This window comes from Gadus chalcogrammus, chromosome 13 (genome assembly GCF_026213295.1).
Source record: "Gadus chalcogrammus isolate NIFS_2021 chromosome 13, NIFS_Gcha_1.0, whole genome shotgun sequence".
Classification (NCBI taxonomy): Eukaryota; Metazoa; Chordata; class Actinopteri; order Gadiformes; family Gadidae; genus Gadus; species Gadus chalcogrammus.
This window is the reverse complement of record NC_079424.1, coordinates 23,815,049-23,822,842: the sequence shown is the minus strand read 5'-3', so window position 1 is coordinate 23,822,842 and position 7,794 is coordinate 23,815,049.

Below are 7,794 nucleotides of genomic sequence, written 5' to 3'. Positions count from 1 at the left end.
GTTTAATGCTAAGCACACATACACACACACACGCACGCACGCTAACACACGCATGCGCGCACGCACGCACGCACACACAATGCATTTCGCTGCTAAAACAACTTGGGCTGCTTCTAGGACATTTTGGGTGGATTTTGAACGGTATGTGGGCAGGACGTTTTTTGCAGGCAGGACCTGGCAACCCTGCGCTGTTGCCCGAGGTGCAGAAATGCTCCCGAGCAGATCTGGATCCACCATGGCCAAAATAATTGTCATGAATAGCATGAATAGATTCATGCATTATCATTCAACTTGAACATGTGTTTTTACAGTATAGAGTGGTGGAGGGTTGACGTATGTTGGCCAACCCGGAAGTGAGCGTCGACCTGGGTTTCCCTTGACAAAAAGCCAACAGGTTTTTCCATTGAATTTTGGATTTTTGCAGAAAAATTAGTATCTTTGAAGCACCTCCACAAAAACTGAAAATAAATAAAAATAACTGTGCTCCAAAGAACGAAATGTAAACCAATGCATTCTGAATGGGAGTGTTTCTCCGATTTTTCCATGCTACACAGAACGAAATGTAAACCCATGCAAATAAAGACTTCATGGTCATAATAATTTAAATATCATTATTCTCCTCAGTGTGTAGGGTGGTATTCTATTTTTTTCAACGGGGTTGCATCCAGTCACTTGACCGTCATGGTTGCTATGGTGGTTGCTATCGACCAGCCCCTCTAATCCTTACATGGCTCTAAAAAACACGCGAAGGGTAAGGGTTAGGGTTAGGGTTTATATCCTAGATTATAATTGTTTTATTTTAGGTTGAACAGAACAATCAGTGTAAGAGTGTTGGCCAACATAATAATCTAATTAAACAAGAACCTGGATTCGGGGATTCAGCCTGTATCTGGGGGACGAGACAGACGAACAGCAAAACACCCATGGAAACAAAGGAAAGGAAACATACAGGGCTCACAACAAAACGGTCGAGAAAATCCATTTTTACAGGGCTCACAACAAAATGGTTGAGCAAACACATTTGTACAGAGACTATTAACATCAAGAATACCACGAAGACAAAGTTCACCAAAGGGTACTTTCAATTTCAAAAGCAACACGGCCAAGTCGGCGTCTGATTTGCAGTCTTCTTTTTCTTTCAGTTCACGCTATTCCTGAAAAGCTTGCCCAACGTTTACTCGTGTCTGGCCTCTCTGTCGGTCAGTCTCCCTTTTCTCTTCTTCTGTTCCTCCGACATTGGGTTTCTCTGTCTCTCTTTATCTATGATGAATGTAACAAGCCCTTAATTACTTGTGTTTACATCGAGAGAAAACCGCTGCTTAGAGAGAGCGCGGCCCCTGCTAGCGTCGCTATAACACACAAACAACTGTTGTGTGGAGCGGAACACGGCAGAGCGATTCACGTACATAGCCAATGCCCGTACCGGGCACAGGAGATGCAACTCCGCCTCACTAGAATGAGGCGGGGGGTGAAAAGCCTTAAGCACAATATCCCTCGACCGAAAACAACTATTAATGTTCTTCGGGAGGAACGCAGGATTAGGTCTGAGCAACGCGAAGGAGCTGTCCTCGTTTAGCAACAAGCAACTCGGGCTGACAGACAGAGCGGTTAGCTCAACGGCCCGCTTGGCAGAAACCAAGGCCAACAAGAGCGCCGTCTTAAAGGACAGGGCATCCAAAGGGGCCTGAGAAAAAGGCTCGAAAGGATCCCTGGACAATCCGCGCAACACGGTGTGGAAATCCCAGCGTGGTGTAAGCACACATGAAACAGGCCTTACCCGTCTAGCCCCATGCAAGAATCTCTTGACCAGTGGATGGCTGAAGATCGGTCCACCATCACAGCCTGCATGGCCAGCCGAAACGGCTGCCGCATAGACCTTGATAGTGGAGATGGCCAAACCTTTCTCCAATAAGTTTTGCAGAAACGAAAGCACGCTTCCCACCTCGCATTGAGATGGGACAGCGTGGTTCCTCTCACACCAATTAGAGAAGGCGCACCACTTCGCCGCATAGAGGGAAGAAGTAGAAGGCGCACGAGCACTCTGAATAGTGTTGATAACCGTCTCAGGCAAACCTTTGCCCTGCAGGATCAACCTCTCAGGAGCCAAACCAACAGCCGTCCCGAGACATCGGGCGGGTGGTGCACCGTCCCGTGGGCCTGTGAAAGCGCATCCGGCCTGAACGGTACCGGCCACGGCGCCGACCGCGAGAGCGCGGTCAGCTCTGGAAACCACAGAGCTGAACGGTTCTCCGGGGCCACTAATATCAGGGACAGTTTCTCCTGTCTGACCCGTTCCAGAAGAGGAAGGATCAGCTGGAGCGGGGGAAACCCATACAAGAGAGCCCGCGGCCAAGGTGTGTGTGCCAACACATCTACCCCCAACGGAGGGAGATAGAGGTCCACCTGCGCCGTCCCGAACCTCTGCCAGATCAGTCTGACAATGTCGGGATGTAACCGCCACTCGTCTCGGCGGGGACCGCCTTGAGACATGAGGTCCGCCCCAACGTTCTGGGCGCCCGCAATATGCAGGGCCTTCAGACTGAGGAGATACTGATGAGCCTAAAGCCAGAGCTCGACCACCTTTCGGTGGAGAGCAGGGGAGCGGACTCCCCCCTGTCTGTTGATTTACGCCGCCGCCGACACGCTGTCTGTCCTGATCAGAACGTGGCGGCCGAGCACCAGGTGAAAGAAATGCAACAGCACTTTACTCAAAGCGTCAAGCTCCAACACATTTATGCGTGCTGCAGGGGGCTTGCGCCACTCGTCTCCGACCGAGTGAGAGAGGCAAGTTCCTCCCCTACCCGTCAACGAGGCGTCCGTGAAGACCACTACGTAAGACGCCACCCTGCCCAGGGGAACACCCCTGAGAAGGGCGGAGGGTCTTTTCCAATATTCCAGGTCTGGCGACACCGAACGGGGAACGAGGAGCACCCTGAGCTTGTGTCACCTGGGGTCCAACTGTTGGCGAGCAATCCACCGCTGGAGTCTGCGCATAAAAAGCAGACCCAGGGGGACCACGGGGTGGGCAGCTGCCATCAGCCCTAACAGGCGCGTGGTGGACAGTGCGGTCACATTTCTGCGAACGCGAAAACGGGAGAGCGCCGACAGGATGGCGTCTCGCCGAGGAGGCGAAAGCATTGCATTCATGGTGGCTGAGTCTAGGCAAAGCCCCAAGTAGACTGTCTGCCGGCTGGGGAGCGGGGAGCTCTTCTCCCAGTTGATGGCAAAACCCAGGAAGGAGAGATGGTTTATCACCAACATGGTGTCCCTTCTCGCGGTATAACGATATAGGGGTATTCTCTAACGACATCAGTGACCATTGCACTGTAGCATGTGTTAGGGACACCAAGCTCCCTAAATGCAAGCCTCGCATCCTCATTAAAATACATTTTAAAAGGTTTTTAGAAAATGCATTTTTGCATGATTTAAACATCTGTAATTTCTCTAGAATTAGTTTTATACCTGATATGTATGTGGCATGAAACTACTTTCACTCCCTTTTTCTCTCTATTACTAATAAACATGCCCCCCTAACATGCTCTAGAATTAAACGGCGTGACAACCTCTGGTTTTCCAATGAACTGGCTTCTCTGATCCATGAGAGAAATGCTGCCTGGGCCTTAGCAAGGACCACAAACCTCCAATCTGACTGGACCAATTGTAGGTGTCTTAGGAACAAGTGCACTTACCTTATACATTTACATTTTGGAAGACAATGAAATCCCTTGAACACCCTCTTACTGACTCTGCTCTCCCCAAGCATATAGTTAAAGGTACCCAACAGATCTCAAACAAGAATGATATTGTTAATGCATTCAATGATCATTTCATTAAGACAGGGAACTTATTCGAACAATCATATCCTGAAGAGGCCTCACGTCATGTCTCCTCACCCCTCCAACACAATTCATCTGCCTCTCTGGTCAGTGAGGGATTCGACTTTGAATCCATTCCCCCATCTGCAGTGCTTAAGGCTCTTAAGGAAATTGACACTAGGAAATCAGCTGGCCTTAAAGGCCTAGACCCTGCATTCCTGAAACTATCAGCACACCTCATAGTGGAACCTATTGCATACATTTTTTACTTGTCCTCGTCTTCAAATGACATACCAGATGTTTGGAAATCAGCCCATGTGCTGCCCCTGTTGAAAGGGGGGGACCCCTTCACTCTCGAGAATTACCGTCCAATCTCTAAATTGTCTGTAGATCTTAGAGTCTTTAGTAAATACCCAACTTAAGTGCTTTCTGCAAAATCATAACATACTTTGCCCGGCACAGTCAGGCTTTAGGGCTAAGCATCATAACTGCAGCTACTAAGGTGCTCAATGACATAATCTGTGACCTTGACAGGAAGATGAGCTGTGCTGCCCTGTTCATCGACTTGTCAAAGGCCTTTGACACAGTTGATCACTGTATTCTGCTTAAGAGGCTCCGGGACATTGGCTTGGGCGCTAAGGCAGTTGATTGGTTTAGAAACTATCTTGCCAACAGAACTCAAGCTGTTGTCGTCGATGGCCATAGTTCTGCCCCATTGGGGGTCAAGAGAGGTGTCCCACAAGGGTCTATCCTTGGTCCTGTTCTATTTACAATTTACATAAACACCATTGCCTCTGTTGTAGAAAATGGGAAAATACATCTATATGCAGATGACACAGTTTTATATTGCTCCGCCCTCACCCTAGCTCAAGCATATCAATCTTTACAACAGTCTTTTAACTTATTACAGGCCACCTTTATTAAACTCAGACTGGTATTAAATGCTGGGAAAACTAAGGTGGTGCAGTTCACAAGTCTCGCACAGTACCTGCATCAACCGCCCTAGCTATTTCTTGTTTGTATTGACAATGTTTCATCCTATAAATATCTTGGTCTGTGGATTGATGAAATTTCAGATAGATAAATTGGTGTGAAAGCTGAGAGTAAAGCTTGGCCTTTATTTTAGAAATAAATCCTGTTTTACTCTCCAGGCTAGGAGGAAACTGATCAGTGACACTTTTCTGCCAGTCCTGGACTATGGTGATGTTATTTATATGCATGCTGCCTCTACCACGCTGCACACACTGGATACAGTATACCATGGTGCACTATGGTTCATTACTAACGCCAAGTCATGCACTCATCACTGTCGTCTTTATGAGACGACTGTATCTAGCTCTTTAGGTCTGCGTAGATGGCTTCACTGGCATATTTTTATTCATAAAGCTATTAACGGTAATCTACCTAGCTACCTCGCTAATCTATTGACCTGGAATCACTCCATATACAATCTCACACTCTGGCTCTAAATATTCCACGTACAACAACTGAATTTGGTAAGACTGCTTTTAGTTATGCTGCTCCTTGGTGTTGGAATCGGCTCCAAAGAGTTTAAGTTTTCTGTTTTTATCCCTCTTTGACATTTTAAACAATTGCTTAAACAATCCAAATCTGAAGAGAATGTTTCCAATGACCCCCTTCATTTTTTAATAGTTTTAACATGTATTATATGTAAATCTGTTTTGTTCTGTTGTGTTGCTCGCTTGTGTCACTTTTTTTCTGTTGGCCTGTCTTGTCATCATGTCTTCCATGTTATTTTGTCCTTATTAGTCTGTCATGTCATCAATGTTTCTGTGTAACTTGTATACTTGTTGCTCCAGGGCTCCCTTGTAAAAGAGATTTTAACATCTCAATGGGACTTTGCCTGGTTCAATAAAGGATAAATATATATATATTTTTTAAATAAAAAATAATGTCCTGTTGTAACGGGTTCAAGGAGTCAGGACACAGTTCTTTGTGGAAATGGAGCGAACTCCCGTTTATTTAGACTTCGATTACACAAACTCAAAGACACACGAACAAAAGGACAACGTTTCAATGTTCAATCCGTCCGTCTCCTGGTCTTACGACGCTCTCTCTGGCTCGCAGAGAGCGTCTTCCTCCTTTCTCTCTCAACCCCTGACTGAAAGACAAGCAGGCACATAAATACACACTTCCTGATTGGGTCAGATTGCAGACACCTGTCCGCAATCAGACCCCATCACCCCAGCAGACCCGATGCTCCATACTCCCCCTGCAGGCCAGACGCCGCCCCACCTCCACACCTGTCTTCCCTGCTGTCACATCACCGTCAGAGTGCACAGGTGGTACATGGAAATGATGGATGTGTGTGGTGATGAACACAAACATTAAAACACACACACACACACACACACACACACACACACACACACACACACACACACACACACACACACACACACACACACACACACACACACATATAGAGCCCGGTAGGTCACGCCCTGTAGATTGAGGAGTCCAGTAGACTGAGGAGCCCGGTAGACCGAGCCCGGTAGAATGAGAAGCCCGGTAGATCAAGCACTGTAGACTGAGGAGCCCAGTAGGCCGAGCCCCGTAGAATGAGGAGCCCGGTAGGCTGAGGAGGCCGGTAGGCTGAGGAGACAAGTAGGCTGAGGAGACCGGTAGGCTGAGCCTCCTGGTAGGCTAGGATAGCAGGATAGGCCAAGTTGTTAAAGGTCCCATGACATGCTATTTTATGTATTCTTTAATATAGGTATTAGTGGGCAACTAACACAGTATTCAAAGACGTTCCCGAAGTTCAGCCGTGGTGCAGAGTTACAGCCACTCCGAGCCATTCGCACATTGAGCTTCCCCCAAATGCGCTGTTTCGGTGGGCGTGTCAAGGAGGAGGGTGGGGGTGTGGCCCTGAGCAGCTTGCAGCCACGGTACCATGCGCTCTGTTTACAGTGGATCTATCGCAATGGCGAGGCGCACACAGCCTTTAGCCGTGTTCTGTAAATATTCTAGAACACACAGGAGTCCTGGAGCTCTATATCTAAATATTATCATATAGCCTACACAGATATCTATATCATATAATATATATTATCACAGCCAAAAGCTGTGTGAGCCGATATTATGAATCTCAAACGACCGCGTTGGGTTCTCCGACGTTCCTGGTTCTTCAACGTCCACATCAATGTGAATACACACACTGTAACGCAAGTGTTTCTTGTCGGTTCTTTGACGTGTCTTGTATTTCCACAACGAGACTGTCGTGGGGGTTATCTGAGCCATGGTTGAGAAGGAATTGGGGGAAAGGAACTTTGGTTTGACTCGCTGAAGTACATGAACTGCGACATGCCGCCGGTTGCCGCAAGGCACCATCGCCCGGCAGCGGGCAGCCGGCAGCAGGCATCGCGCGGTTCAGTCGACTTGTCGCAGAACCCGACAAAGTCGTTTGTGATTCATAATATCGTCTGGAGGCGCACACAATATGTTATATGATATAGATATCTATGTATTATTTGATATTATTTAGATATAGAGCTCCAGGACTGTAACGCAAGTGTTGTACACTTCCTTGTTATTTGGATAACCGTTCTGCTGTTGGTGTGATGGCGCATAACACGTCGGACTCTCGTCTCTGGTATTTCTACAACGAGATTCGTATTGGGGGTTATCTCAGCCAAGGTTGAGAATGAATTGGGGGGAAGGAACTTTGGCTTTGACTCCCTCAAGAACATGAACCACGACATGGAGGAGAAAGGGATTGTTGGCGGCGAATGTCTCCCGCTTGAGCCCCGCTGAGGGACCACCGCCGGAGGCGGAGGTGCATAAGCGCTGCCCGGCAAAGATCCCTTTCTCCACCTTGTCGTGGTTCATGTTCTTGAGGGAGTCAAAGCCAAAGTTCCTTCCCCCCAATTCATTCTCAACCTTGGCTGAGATAACCCCCAATACGAGTCTCGTTGTAGAAATATCAGAGACGAGAGTCCGACGTGTTATGCGCCATCAC